The sequence below is a fragment of the Rutidosis leptorrhynchoides genome, chromosome 8 (genome assembly GCF_046630445.1).
Source record: "Rutidosis leptorrhynchoides isolate AG116_Rl617_1_P2 chromosome 8, CSIRO_AGI_Rlap_v1, whole genome shotgun sequence".
Taxonomy (NCBI): Eukaryota; Viridiplantae; Streptophyta; class Magnoliopsida; order Asterales; family Asteraceae; genus Rutidosis; species Rutidosis leptorrhynchoides.
In genome coordinates this window covers 157,141,552-157,157,131 of record NC_092340.1, presented here as the reverse complement: position 1 = coordinate 157,157,131, position 15,580 = coordinate 157,141,552, and positions in this window count along the sequence as shown.

Below are 15,580 nucleotides of genomic sequence, written 5' to 3'. Positions count from 1 at the left end.
CTTTATGAATATGCACTTTGAAGGCTCAAATGATCTCCAAAGACTTGTGCTCGCTAAGGATCAAGCATCAACCTCCATTCCTTCTTTCACAAACTCTCAAACTCAATCTTCTATGAACACAAACAACTTCAATCTTCAAACATCCTCAAAATTCAATCACAATTTAAGCCTAAACTACTAAACTCTTTATTTCTTCCAACTCAAGAATCCAAAATCAAACAAACACAAACATGCTCCCTAGAAAGGCTCAAATATCCGCAAGATTTCACAATTAAGATTAAAACGAATCAAGAATTGAAATTTTTAGTACAAACCTTTCTAGGAGAATTCTTCAAACCTTAAAACATCAAGATTCACCTCCACCATCTAACTCTCCTCATCAACAAACCACGAAATTACCCATAAGCTTCACTTTGATGTATGGAGCACCAATTTTCATGAGTTACCCAAGAAAAAGGTTATCCGTAGGGAAAACAAGGCTTATAGAAAACCGTTTTGCTTTTAAGAACGGGAAAACAAGTCGAGTTGTTACACAAGAAGAGTTTTCCTGAATTAGCTTAACTACAATGTAGTGAAGGAATTGGATCTCATCAGTTAATGCCCTCAGTCTTATATGCCCTTTTTTTAATCCGGTCCTTCTTTCAGAATTTTATGGTTTTAAAGCTTTGTGCATCCGAAGCCATCCCGATTTTGGGACAACCGCACGGATAACTATTACCTCGGTATATCAAAAAATTGAACTACCTCCCGGTATTGAAGGCGATGGAACAATAACTATCTTGGGCTCATAAGGTTGTGTGCATTCAAGTCACCCCGGTGGTGAGATGACCGCAGAGGTAGTTTCCCTCCCCGTAGACAAATTATTCGATATTAATAGTGATGGGAAAGCGACTATCTTAGGTGAGTGTTTAAGGTTTCATTCATGGTCAACTTAGTAATAGTCAACAACACAAGCAAGTGACCAAGCCTTACTAGAATCCATTGTTTTAGGAAGTAGATGAAAAGGTCGGAAGGTAAAACAACACTTGAAAGACTTTACTTTCAAGTTTTGGTGAAACTCTATGATTATTTGATTTAACTTGGAAGACTTTACTTCCAAGCATTAGAGGACTCAATTCTCCTGGAAGTGCCAAAGCTTGAAGCTTTTGAAAACACTTGACTACTTCCCACATAACAAGCTTTTATGCTTATGTTGATAAAAGTTAGGAAGTAGATACTACCCTTCCTTTAATTGCAAGAACATTGTGCCATAGCTTTTGGCTATGATGTGTGCTGTCTAAGTAACACTAGCACTCATTGCTCCTAAAAAGGATAGCACATTGTGAAGCTTGGTGGCTCCTCTTCCCTCGGTATGATACATCAGTGTGAAACATAGTGAAATGATAATATAACCAATGTCAATATAAAATGATGTGGATTAGGAAGTATCCCATACCAAGTAAGAAGACATTCGGAAGAATTCACTTTACTTAAAATGGATGGACTTGACTCATCCAGAAGTGTAATAGCTTGATGCTTTAAACACTTGATTTTTTGAAACAAATATGGAAGACTTTACTTCTATGCAACAACTTTGATTCTCTTTTGATTTAACAATTTTAAGCACATAAATCTATGAAAGTGGAAGACTTTACTTTCACTTGAGTATTACAAGAACAAAAGGAAGACTTTACTTCCTTCACTTTTAACACAAGGGAAAGACTTTACTTTCCCACATTACAAGTTTTAAACCATTTTGATGTTTAATGAGATGTAATATTGTAATGGTAAGAACTTGTTCCAAAATTTTGTCAATAATTCAAGTTTAATCGATTTTTGAGGTGAATGTGACAAGTTTTATCCAGAAAGTTTTAAAATGGCCTGAAATTTAACTCCCTCCCCCTACAATTAGTGTAATATATTGACCTCATTAAATTTAAGCGAAGAAATGAGTAAAATAGAGGGACGTTTTGAAATAGAATATAAAAGAGAAGAGAGATAGAAACCGGGGATACATCAAATGATCTTTGTTGTCAACATTCAGAATAAACTTAGTCACCAATTTGCTTGCATGTTGTTGTACCACTTGTCATGCCAAAATAAGGAGCCAAATGCACATGGCTTTCCCTACAATTTAAGTGTGCTCACAAGGTACAAAGTGTGTGGGGTGATACTTATGCAAGTATTTGCACCCACAAAGTAATCACAATTCAATCAACTCATAATATAACCAACCAAATTCAACCGCAACAAAAACAGTCCATAAAATAATCTCTATGCTAAAACTACCAAGCATAAGATAACAGTAAACATCAAACTAACATGCACAACCACGATAATAAATCTAAACATCACAATCCTAATCAAATGTTAAGTTATTACAAATCACAACCAGATTTTTCAATTGTTCCATCTGGCCATTACCTACCATCCGGATCATAAAAGCATCCATGTACTAACATACGAATCATAAACGAATAAAAACAAAAATTGTTCAAACATCAACCAAACATCACAAACTACCGAATTGTCACAAGTTCCAAACTATCCGCCCACGATATTACACAACCGATTATATTGAAAATTCCACAAATCGCAAGCCACAAAGTTTAAAAATTCAAATACCAACCTTCCAAGCATAAATCGACATTACCCAAATTATTTACAAAAGTTTCCAAAACAACCACTTGGACCAACGTGAGGGCTGCCTGGATCGCCATATTGAGCCCGTTGCCTTTCCTCTTCCTCCACCTCCTCCTCTTGTCTTTTTTGTTCTTGATTGTGCATCCTTTGTTGATGAAGTTTGTGCATCTCTTGTGCACGTTGTGAAGAATACTCATAGTTGTAAGGAGTCGGATAAGGTGGCGATGGGTTTGATTCCACATATGGTGAAATATCCCGTTCATATTGATTATAAATGTTCCATATTAATTGATTTCTTCGTGAGGTTTTGACCTCTATATGAGACGTTTTTCAAAGACTGCATTCATATTTAAAACAACCATAACCTTTATTTTATCGATAACGGTTTAAAAAGTATTACGTAGATTATCAAATAATGAAAATATAAAATATACCGTTTACACATGACCATTACATAATGGTTTACAATATGAACATATTACATCAAAAATAAGTTTTTTGAATGCAGTTTTACATAATATCATACAAACATGGACTCCAAATCTTGTCCTTAATTTAGTATGCAACAGCGGAAGCTCTTAATAATAACCTGAGAATAAACATGCTTAAAACGTCAACAAAAATGTTGGTGAGTTATAGGTTTAACCTATATATTATCAAATCATAATAATAGACCACAAGATTTCATATTTCAATACATCCCACACATAGAGATAAAAATCATTCATACGGTGAACACCTGGTAACCGACATTAACAAGATGCATATAAGAATATAGCCATCATTCCGGAACATCCATCGGACATGATATAAAAACTCAAAGTACTAAAGCATCCGCTACAACGGATGGGGTTTGTTGGGCCCAATAGCTCTTTCTTAGGATTCGCGTCAATTAGTAGACTGGTTTACTAATTCTTAGGTTACCAAGTAAAAGGGGCATATTCGGCTTCGATCGTTCAACCATAGAAAGTAGTTTCATGTACTTGTGTCTATTTTGTAAAACATTTATAAAGCTTCATGTATTCTCATCCCAAAAATATTAGATTTTAAAAGTGGGACTATAACTCACTTTCACAGATTTTTACTTCGTCGGGAAGTAAGACTTGGCCACTGGTCGATTCACGAACCTATAACAAATATGTACATATATATATCAAAGTATGTTCAAAATATATTTACAACATTTCTAATACATTTTAATGTTTTAAGTTTATTAAGTCAGCTGTCCTCGTTAGTAACCTACAACTAGTTGTCCATAGTTAGATGTACAGAAAAAAATTGATATATATTATCTTGACCCAATCCACGACCCAGTGTATACACGTCTCAGGCTAGATCACAACACAAAGTATATATATTTTTGGAATCAACCTCAACCCTGAATAGCTAACTCCAACATTACTTCATATAGAGTGTCTATGGTTGTTCCAAATAATATATATATATGGGTCGATATGATATGTCAAAACATTTGCATACATGTCTATGGTATCCCAAGATTACATAATATATTAGAATATATGTATTATACAATATAAGTTAGCTAGGATATGATTAATATAGATTTGTTACCAATTTTCACGTAGCTACAACAAGTAAAAATATCCAATCTTGTTTTACCCATAACTTCTTCGTTTAAAATCCGTTTTGAGTGAATCCAATTGCTATGGTTTCATATTGAACTTAAGTTTATGAATATTTACAGAAAAAGTATAAGTTTATAGTCAGAAATACCGGTTAAAAGTCGTTTTTGTAAAGGTAGTCATTTCAGTCGAAAGAACGACGTCTAGATGACCATTTTGGAAAACATACTTCCACTTTGAGTTTAATCATGATTTTTGGATATAGTTTCATGTTCATAAGAAAAATAATTTTCCCACAAAAACAACTTTTAAATCAAAGTTTATCATAGTTTTTAATTAACTAACCCAAAACAGCCCGCGGTGTTACTACGACGGCGTATATCCAGTTTTACGGTATTTTTCGTGTTTTCAGGTTTTAAATCATTAAGTTAGCATATCATATAGATATAGAACATGTGTCTAGTTGATTTTGAAAGTCAAGTTAGAAGGATTAACTTTTGTTTGCGAACAAGTTTAGAATTAACTAAACTATGTTCTAGTGATTTCAAATTAAATCCTTCGAATAAGGTAGTTTTATATATATGAATCGAATGATGTTATGAACATTATTACTACCTCAGGTTTTGTGGATAAACCTACTGGAAATGTGAAAAAATAGATCTAGCTTCAAAGGATCCTTGGATGGCTTGAAAGTTCTTGAAGCAGAATCATGACATGAAAACAAGTTCAAGTAAGATTTCCACTCGAAATAAGATTGTTATAGTTATAGAAATTGAATCAAAGTTTGAATATGAGTATTAACTTGTATTAGAAAGATATCTTACTGTAAATAAGAAGGATTTCTTGAGGTTGGATGATCACTTTACAAGATTGGAAGTAAGCTAGCAAACTTGGAAGTATTCTTGATTTTATGAAACTAGAACTTATAGAATTTATGAAGAACACTTAGAACTTGAAGATAGAACTTATGTGAGATCAATTTGATGAAAAAAATTGAAGAATGAAAGTGTTTGTTGGTTTTTTGGTCGTTGGTATATGGATTAGATATAAAGAATGTGTAATTTTGTATACATGTAAATAAGTCATGAATGATTACTAATATTTTTGTAATTTTATGAGATATTTCATGCTAGTTGCCAAATGATGGTTCCCACATGTGTTAGATGACTCACATGGGCTGCTAAGAGCTGATCATTAGAGTGTATATACTAATAGTACATACATCTAAAAGATGTGTATTGTACGAGTAGAATTGTTGATGAAACTGAACGAGGATGTAATTATAAGCATTTTTGTTAAGTAGAAGTATTTTAATAAGTGTCTTAAAGTCTTTCAAAAGTGTATGAATACATATTAAAACACTACATGTATATACATTTTAACTGAGTCGTTAAGTCATCGTTAGTCGTTACATGTAAATGTTGTTTTGAAACCTTTAGGTTAACGATCTTGTTAAATATTTTTAACCCATTGTTTATTATATCTAAAGAGATGTTAAATTATTACATTATCATGATATTATGATATATTAATATATCTTAGTGTGATATATATACAGTTAAATGTTGTTACAACGATAATCGTTACATATATGTCTCGTTTCGAAATCATTAAGTTAATAGTCTTGTTTTTACATATGTAGTTCATTGTTAATACACTTAATGACATGTTTACTTATTATTTATCATGATTAAACATAGTGTATCAATATCTTAATATGATTCATATGTATTTAGTAAGACGTTGTTATAACGATAATCGTTATATATATCGTTTCGAGTTTCTTAATTCAATAAACTCAATTTTATGTATATAACTCATTGTTAAAATACCTAATGAGATACTTACTTATCATAATATCATGTTAACTATATATATAATCATATATATGTCATCATATAGTTTTTACAAGTTTTAACGTTCGTAAATCACCGGTCAACTTGGGTGGTCAATTGTCTATATGAAACCTATTTAAATTAATCAAGTCTTAATAAGTTTGATTGCTTAACATGTTGGAAACACTTAATTATGTAAATAACAATTTCATTTAATATATATAAACATGGAAAAGTTCGGGTCACTACTGTACCTACCCATTAAATAAATTTCGTCCCGAAATTTTAAGAAGTTGGATGTGTTGACGTATCTTCTGGAAATAAGTGCGGGTATTTCTTCTTCATCTGATTTTCTCATTCCCAGGTAAACTCGGGTCCTCTACGAGCATTCCATCAAACTTTAACAATTGGTATCTTGTTTTGCTTAAGTCTTTTAACCTCACGATCCATTATTTCGACGGGTTCTTCGACGAATTGAAGTTTTTCGTCTAATGGAATAGTGAGATCTTCTTTAGCAAAACATTTCTTCAAATTTGAGACGTGGAAAGTGTTATGTACAGTAGCGAGTTGTTGTGGTAATTCAAGTCGGTAAGCTACTGGTCCGACAAGATCAATAATCTTGAATGGTCCTATATACCTTAGATTTAATTTCCCTCATTTACCAAATCGAACAACGCCTTTCCAAGGGGTAACCTTAAGCATGACCATCTCTCCAATTTCAAATTCTATATCTTTTCTTTTAATGTCGGCGTAGCTCTTTTGTCGACTTTGGGCGATTTTCAACCGTTGTTGAATTTGGATGATCTTCTCGGTAGTTTCTTATATTATCTCTGGACCCGTAATCTGTCTATCCCCCACTTCACTCCAAAAAATCGGAGACCTGCACTTTCTACGATAAAGTGCTTCAAACGGCGCCATCTCAATGCTTGAATGGTAGCTGTTGTTGTAGGAAAATTCTGCTAACGGTAGATGTCGATCCCAACTGTTTTTGAAATCAATAACACATGCTCGTAGCATGTCTTCAAGCGTTTGTATCGTCCTTTCACTCTGCTCATCAGTTTGTGGATCATAGGCAGTACTCATGTCTAGACGAGTTCCTAATGCTTGCTGTAATGTCTGCCAAAATCTTGAAATAAATCTGCCATCCCTATCAGAGATAATAGAGATTGGTATTCCATGTCTGGAGACTACTTCCTTCAAATACAGTCGTGCTAACTTCTCCATCTTGTCATCTTCTCTTATTGGCAGGAAGTGTGCTGATTTGGTGAGACGATCAACTATTACCCAAATAGTATCAAAACCACTTGCAGTCCTTGGCAATTTAGTGATGAAATCCATGGTAATGTTTTCCCATTTCCATTCTGGGATTTCGGGTTGTTGAAGTAGACCTGATGGTTTCTAATGCTCAGCTTTGACCTTAAAACACGTCAAATATTCCCCTACGTATTTAGTAACATCGGCTTTCATACCTGGCCACCAAAAATGTTTCTTAAGATCTTTGTACATCTTCCCCGTTCCAGGATGTATTGAGTATCTGGTTTTATGAGCTTCTCTAAGTACCATTTCTCTCATATCTCCAAATTTTGGTGCCCAAATTCTTTCAGCCCTATACCGGGTTCCGTCTTCCCAAATATTAAGATGCTTCTCCGATCCTTTGGGTATTTCATCCTTTAAATTTTCCTCTTTTAAAACTCCTTGTTGCGCCTCCTTTATTTGAGTAGTAAGGTTATTGTGAATCATTATATTCATAGCTTTTACTCGAATGGGTTCTCTGTCCTTTCTACTCAAAGCGTTGGCTACCACATTCGCCTTCCCCTGGTGGTAATGAATCTCAAAGTCGTAATTATTCAACAATTCAATCCACCTGCGCTGCCTCATGTTCAGTTGTTTCTAATTAAATATATGTTGAAGACTTTTGTGGTCGGTATATATAATACTTTTGACCCCATTTAAGTAGTGCCTCCAAGTCTTTAATGCAAAAACAACCGCGCCTAATTCCAAATCATGCGTCGTATAATTCTGCTCGTGAATCTTCAATTGTCTAGACGCATAAGCAATTACCTTCGTTCGTTGCATTAATACACAATCGAAACCTTGCTTTGAAGCATCACAATATATCATAAAATCATCATTCCCTTCAGGTAATGACAATATAGGTGCCGTAGTTAACTTTTTCTTTAACAATTGAAACGCTTTCTCTTGGTCATCCTTCCATTCAAATTTCCTCCCTTTATGCGTTAATGCAGTCAAGGGTTTTGCTATTCTTGAAAAATCTTGGATGAACCTTCTGTAGTAACCAGCTAGTCCTAAAAATTGTCGTATATGCTTCGGAGTTTTCGGGGTTTCCCATTTTTCAACGGTTTCAATCTTTGCTGGATCCACCTAAATACCTTCTTTGTTCACTATGTGACCGAGGAATTGAACTTCTTCCAACCAAAATGCACACTTTGAAAACTTACCGTACAGTTTTTCTTTTCTCAGCAACTCTAGCACTTTTCTTAAATGTTCTTCATGCTGTTGATCATTCTTCGAGTAAATAAGTATGTCATCGATGAAAACAATGAAAAACTTGTCAAGATATGGCCCACACACTCGGTTCATGAGGTCCATGAACACAGCTGGTGCGTTCATCAATCCAAACAGCATAACCATAAACTCGTAATGACTGTAACGCATCCTAAAAGCAGTCTTTGGAATATCATCCTCCTTCACCCGCATTTGATGATACCCATAACATAAATTAATCTTCGAATAAACTGACAAGCCTTGTAGTTGATCAAATAAGTCGTCGATTCTCGGTAGTGGGTAGCGGTTCTTGATGGTAAGTTTGTTCAACTCTCGGTAATCGATACACAACCTAAATGTACCATCCTTCTTCTTGACAAACAAAACAGGAGCTCCCCACGATGATGTGCTTGGTCGAATGAAACCACGCTCTAAAAGTTCTCGTAATTGGCTCTGAAGTTTCTTCATTTCGCTAGGTACGAGTCTGTATGGAGCACGAGCTATTGGTTCAGCTCCCGATACAAGGTCTATTTGAAATTCAACGGATCGGTGTGGAGGTAGTCCTGGTAATTCTTTAGGAAATACATCGGAAAATTCTTTTGCGACTGGAACATCATTGATGTTCTTTTCTCTGAAATTGACTTTCTCGACGTGTTCTAGCACATCATAGCAACCTTTTCTTATTAGTTTTTGTGCCTTCAAGTTACTAATAAGATTTAAATTTCCGTTGCTCTTTTCTCCGTACACCATTAAGGGTTTTCCTTTTTCTCGTATAATACGAATTGCATTTTTGTAACAAATGATCTCTGCTTTTACTTTTTTCAACCAGTCCATACCGATTATCACATCAAAACTCCCCAGCTCTACTGGTATCAAGTCAATCTTAAATGTTTCGCAAACCAGTTTAATTTCTCGATTATGACATATATTATCTGCTGTAATTAATTTACCATTTGCTAATTCGAGTAAAAATTTATTATCCAAGGGCGTCGGTGAACAACTTAGTTTAGCACAAAAATCTCTACTCATATAGCTTCTATCCGCACCCGAATCAAATAAAACATAAGCAGATTTATTGTTAATGAGAAACGTACTCGTAACAAGCTCTAGGTCTTCTTGCGCTTCTACCGTATTAATATTGAAAACTCTTCCGCGGCCCTGCCCATTAGTATTCCCCTGATTCGGGCAATTTCTACTAAAGTGGCCCGGTTTTCCACATCCAAAACAAACTATGGCGGTATTATTTGTTCCGACATTATTTGTTCCTTTAGTTCTGTTATGCATTGGTCCGTAGTTTTCGCACTTCTTCGCGCTATGACCATTTCGTTTACACCTATTGTAAAATTTCGTGCAGAACCCCAGGTGAAGCTCTTCACATCTTTGGCATGGCTGTTTTGGGTTTTTGTTGTCATTGTTGTTATTGAGATTGTTGTTGGGATTGTTATTGTTGTTGTTGTTGTTATTATTGTTGTTGGGCCGGTTTTTGTAGTTGTTGCTGGGACGTTTGTTGAAGTTGTTATTGCGATTGATGTTGCGGTTATTGGGATAGTTGTTGCGATTTTGGTTGTGATTGTTGTTGTTGTATTGGTGACTCTTGTCATTGGTTTCTTCCCACTTTCTCTTGACTTGTTTCATGTTAGCCTCTTCGGTCATCTGCTCTTTAATCCTTCCTTCGATCTAGTTCACTAATTTATGAGCCATTCGACTTGCCTTTTGTATGGAGGCGGGCTCGTGTGAACTCACATCTTCTTGAATTCTTTCCGGTAACCCTTTTACAAATGCGTCGATCTTCTCTTCTTCGTCTTCAAACGTTCTGGGACATAATAGGTACAATTCTGTGAATCGTCATTCGTACGTGGTGATATCGAAACCTTGCGTTCGTAATCCTCTAAGCTCTACCTTGAGCTTATTGACCTCGTTCCTGGGACGATACTGCTCATCCATCAATTGCTTGAATGCTGACCATGGTAGTGCGTAAGCAGTATCTTGTCCTACCTGCTCGAGATAGGTATTCCACCATGTTAACGCCGTACCTGTGAAGGTATGCGTAGCATACTTAACTTTGTCCTCTTCAGTACACTTACTTATGGCAAACACCGATTCAACCTTCTCGGTCCACCTTTTCAATCCAATTGGTCCTTCAGTTCCATCTAATTCTAAAGGTTTGCAGGCAGTGAATTCTTTGTAGGAGCATCCTACATGATTTCTTGCGGAATTAGTTCCACTGCTAGATTCAGAGTTATTGTTATTTTGCATTGCAGCCTGCACTGCGGCTATGTTCGCAGTAAGGAAAACACGGAAGTCTTCCTCACTCATGTTCAAGTTCTGACGAGTCGCCGGTACCATTTCCTTCAAAATAGCCAAAAGAATTGAGTTAATCATATAGAATTTAAGAGTAGTCAATAGTATTTCATAGCATAATATGAACTTATTTATAAAAGCTTTTTCTTCATATTAGCATTTTATAGTTTTAATTCGGGTAGTACCTACCCGTTAAGTTCATACTTAGAAGCTATTATACAATTCAACTACTACGGTTCTATATGAAAAACTTATTACAATAATATTTCGCGTTCAAACTTTATGCAATATTTTACAAACTTACAATACCGCTATAATACATATAGGTAGGGATGTCAATGGCCACCCGATCCGGTGGATATCCACCCGATCCACCCGCTTCGTGATGGATATGGACGAACCTAAATGGATATGGATACGGATATGGATGAACCTAAATGGATATGGATATGGACGTGGATGTCATAACCCGTCCTTAACCGTAAGAACGTGTTAGATAACGTATGATTTCATTGCGAGGTATTGACCTCTATATGCGACATTTTTAAAAGAAAAACTGCATATATTATACATTACAAACCATGATTCTTATTTTTGATACAAGCTTTGGACGAAATAAAGATGATTATCGTTTAGCGATAATCTTCGACTTACAAACTTTACAAATGATGATAACAACACGATTTCTAGCATATTTTACAACACAAGTTCTTGGATATGCAGTCTTATTTTTGACACAAATATGCGTACGCAAGATCCTGCTCAAATTCAACATAATGCAGCGGAAACTTCTAATTATCACCTGAGAATAAACATGTTTAAAACGTCAACATAAAGTTGGTGAGATATAGGTTTAGTGCCGGCAGCAATATATATATAGACCACAAGATTTCGTATATAAACAGTTTAATAAAAATATTCTAAGTGGTTGAGCACTTGGTAACCATACTTAACATTTAATCACGTCGCATATTCCCTTTATTATGAAATCTTACTACACCGTACCAAGTGTAGTCACGAAACGAAGTACTGTGCAACCGTTGAATACTGGTCGTCCAGTCCGGTTGGGGTTGTCAGGCCCGATAGATCTATCAACAGGATTCGCGTTTACAATATCGCTGTAAATAACAGTTACCAAGCTACAGGGAAGTATGCCAGTGGTACAACTCAACGTAGAATATATTTTTCAGTTACTTGTGTCCATAACGTAAAACATAAAATACATGTATTCTCATCCCGAAATATTTAGAGTTTAAAAGTGGGACTATATACTCACTTTCGTCTTGAAGATATATATATAATTTGACTTGGTCTCCGGTTGATATCACGAACCTATCCATATATAATATATCAATACCTTTTCTTTTTAAACAAACGTCACATATATATACTTGTTATACTTTTAATACTTTGAATAATTCCTTAGTCCGTAGTTAGCAGTTCGTTGTTAGTAATTCAATTTTAATGGTTCATTTTTAGATGTTTAATATACCCGCAATGAAATAAATAAAACCCCCAACGAAATAAATAAAACCCCATCGTATATGTATTGGTCGAGATTAATCTTGACCCACGGTACCGGTGTTGTCAAATGACGTGTTGCGTACATAAAGTACCGGTGTTGTCAAATGACGTGTTGCGTACAAACATGGGATCTTATGATTAATCTTCTCGTGTTGTTTACGGGTGATCCTGAACCATATAAAATTGAATTATAAGTACATATATATAAAATATCATGTTAACTTAAAAAGATGTGATTTATTTAATTTTTCCCAATTATTTTCGTGGCTAAACTAGTCTTGGATATACGATTTTGTTTCGGTCATAGTTTCTTCGTTACAACTCCGTTTTCGTTGATTCAACTTGCCATCTCCTTGGATCGAGTTCCTCTTTAAGACTATGAACTGTAAATATCTTAGTTTGTATTCAAAATCACACGGCATAGGTGAAACTTTAGTGAAACTTATGAAGTTAAACCTTTTCCTTTATGTAGGCAACCTTAAATGATTATTTTTCTAAAAATACTTATACTTTGAGTTAAATCATGAAATTTTTATGTGTTATCATATTCATAGTAAAAATCATTTTTCCAGAAAATAAACCTCCAATTCAAAGTTTAAGATGGTTTTTAATTATCCAACCCAAAACAGCCCCCGGTGGCACTCCGACGTCGTAAAAACAGTTTTTAAGATAATCTTTGAAAAACCAAGTTATACCTTGTTAAATTAGCATATATTTAAGTTATATTACAGGTCTTGGAGTATTTTAAAAGTTAAGTTAGAAGGATCTATTTAGTTTGCAAACAAGTTTGAAAACATTCAAACTATGTTCTTGTTGTTAAAATTTTATACCACAAAATAAGATAGCTATATATATATATATGAATCGAATAAGGTTATGAACATAGATTCTACCTCAAGTTCCTTGGACAAGGTTGTTGTAAAAGAGGAGTAAGAACCTAGAACCAAAAGGGTGATGGAAGTGGATGAAAGATTGGAAGTAAGTTGGTGTTCTTGGAAGGATTTCTTGAAGTGTTTTTGTAAGGTTTTCTTATGAGGTTTAAGTGTTGTTTTTGAAGCTAAATGATGGGGAAAATGCTTGGAGATGATCAAGTATGAAGTTAAGAGTATTTTAAGAGAGAAATGGAAGTGTAAGTATGAGAAAATGGGGTGAAGAAATGGTGTGCATGCATAAAAACGTTTTTAGGTTATAAAGGAAAAAAAAGATACCTAACTTTGTTTTCTTGCTAAATAATTCATGCTACTTGACAAATGGTTGGTTCCACATGTTTCTTAATCATTTAAGGCTGCTAAGGAGCAGATTTTTATTGGTATATACCAATAGTAAATACATCTAGAAGCTGCGTATGATACGAGTACATATACTCTAGATATACGTATAGAAATTTTGTGAAAAATGGAATGAGGATTCAAATATAGCTATCTTTTGTGAATACACTTATATGGTTTTATGTATTTAAGTTCTTAAAAGTGATTAAATTCATTACTTATACGATATATGTATAAACATTATAGGTCATAAGTATTTAAGTCAAATAACATTGCGTATGGTTATCGTTTTGAAAACTTAAGTTAGTAGTTTCAAAATATACATATAACTTATTGTTATTAATACAAAATGAGATATTAAAACATTCTTAGATCATGTTAAATATGTATATATACATATATATACACAAACGTATAATTATCATATGTTATATAGTTCGTGATATCATCGGTCAAACTAGACGGTCAAACGTTGTGTAAAACTCTTTTCAAAAACATAAATCTCAACAATTTGGATTGCTTATCATGTTGGTAAGGTTTAATTTATGTAAATATTAATCTTACAAGTATAGAATGATCGAAAAAGTGCGGGTCATTACAGTACCTACCCGTTAAATAAATTTCGTCCCGAAATTTTAAAATTGTACCTATTTTGCGTCATCGGGAAACAAGTGTGGATACTTTTGTTTCATTTGATCCTCTCATTCCCAAGTAAACTCGGGACCCCTTCGAGCATTCCAACGAACCTTAATGATCGGTATGTTGCTCTGCTTGAGCCGTTTAACTTCACGATCCATGATTTCGATTGGTTCTTCGATGAATTGTAGTTTCTCGTCGACATGGATTTCTTCAAGAGGAATGGTGAGGTCTTCCTTTGCAAGACACTTCTTAAGGTTTGAGACGTGAAAGGTATTATGTACTCCGGCGAGTTGTTGCGGTAACTCGAGTCGTTAAGCTACCGGTCCAATGCGTTCGATGATCTTGAACGGGCCTACATACCTTGGGTTTAGTTTACCCCTTTTTCCAAAACGTATTACACCTTTCCAAGGTGACACCTTTAACATAACCATGTCACCGATCTGAAACTCTAATGGTTTCCTTCGAACATCGGCGTAGCTCTTTTGGCGACTACGGGCTGTTTTCAATCTCTCCTTGATTTGTACTATCTTCTCAGTCGTTTCGTGTATGATCTCGGGACCAGTTAATTGTCGATCTCCTACTTCATTCCAACAAATAGGAGATCTACACTTCCTTCCGTACAATGCTTCGAATGGCGCAGCTTTAATGCTCGCATGATAACTATTATTATACGAGAATTCTGCTAATGGTAGATATTTATCCCATCCGTTTCCAAAATCGATCACACATGCCCTGAGCATGTCTTCCAGAGTCTGAATCGTTCTTTCACTCTGCCCATCGGTTTGCGGATGATACGCGGTACTCATATCCAAACGAGTTCCTAGGGCCTCCTGTAGTGATTGCCAGAACTTTGATGTAAATCTACTATCACGATCGGATATAATGGAAATAGGTATTCCATGCCTTGAAACAACTTCCTTTATATACAATCGTAATAGTTTCTCCATTCTATCCGTTTCCTTTATAGGCAAGAAGTGTGCAGACTTGGTGAGACGATCAACAATCACCCAAATGGTGTCGTATCCCCAGGCAGTCTTTGGTAACTTCGTGATGAAATCCATGGTAATACCATCCCATTTCCATTCTGGGATTTATGGTTGTTGAAGTAACCCTGACGGCTTCTGGTGTTCAGCTTTGACTTTGGAACAAGTTAAACATTCCCCAACATATGTTGCAACGTCTGTCTTTAAATTAGGCCACCAATAATGTGTCTTAAGATCTTGGTACATCTTTCCAACTCCAGGATGTATCGAGTATCTTGTCTTATGTGCCTCATTTAATATCAACTTCCTTAATCCACCCA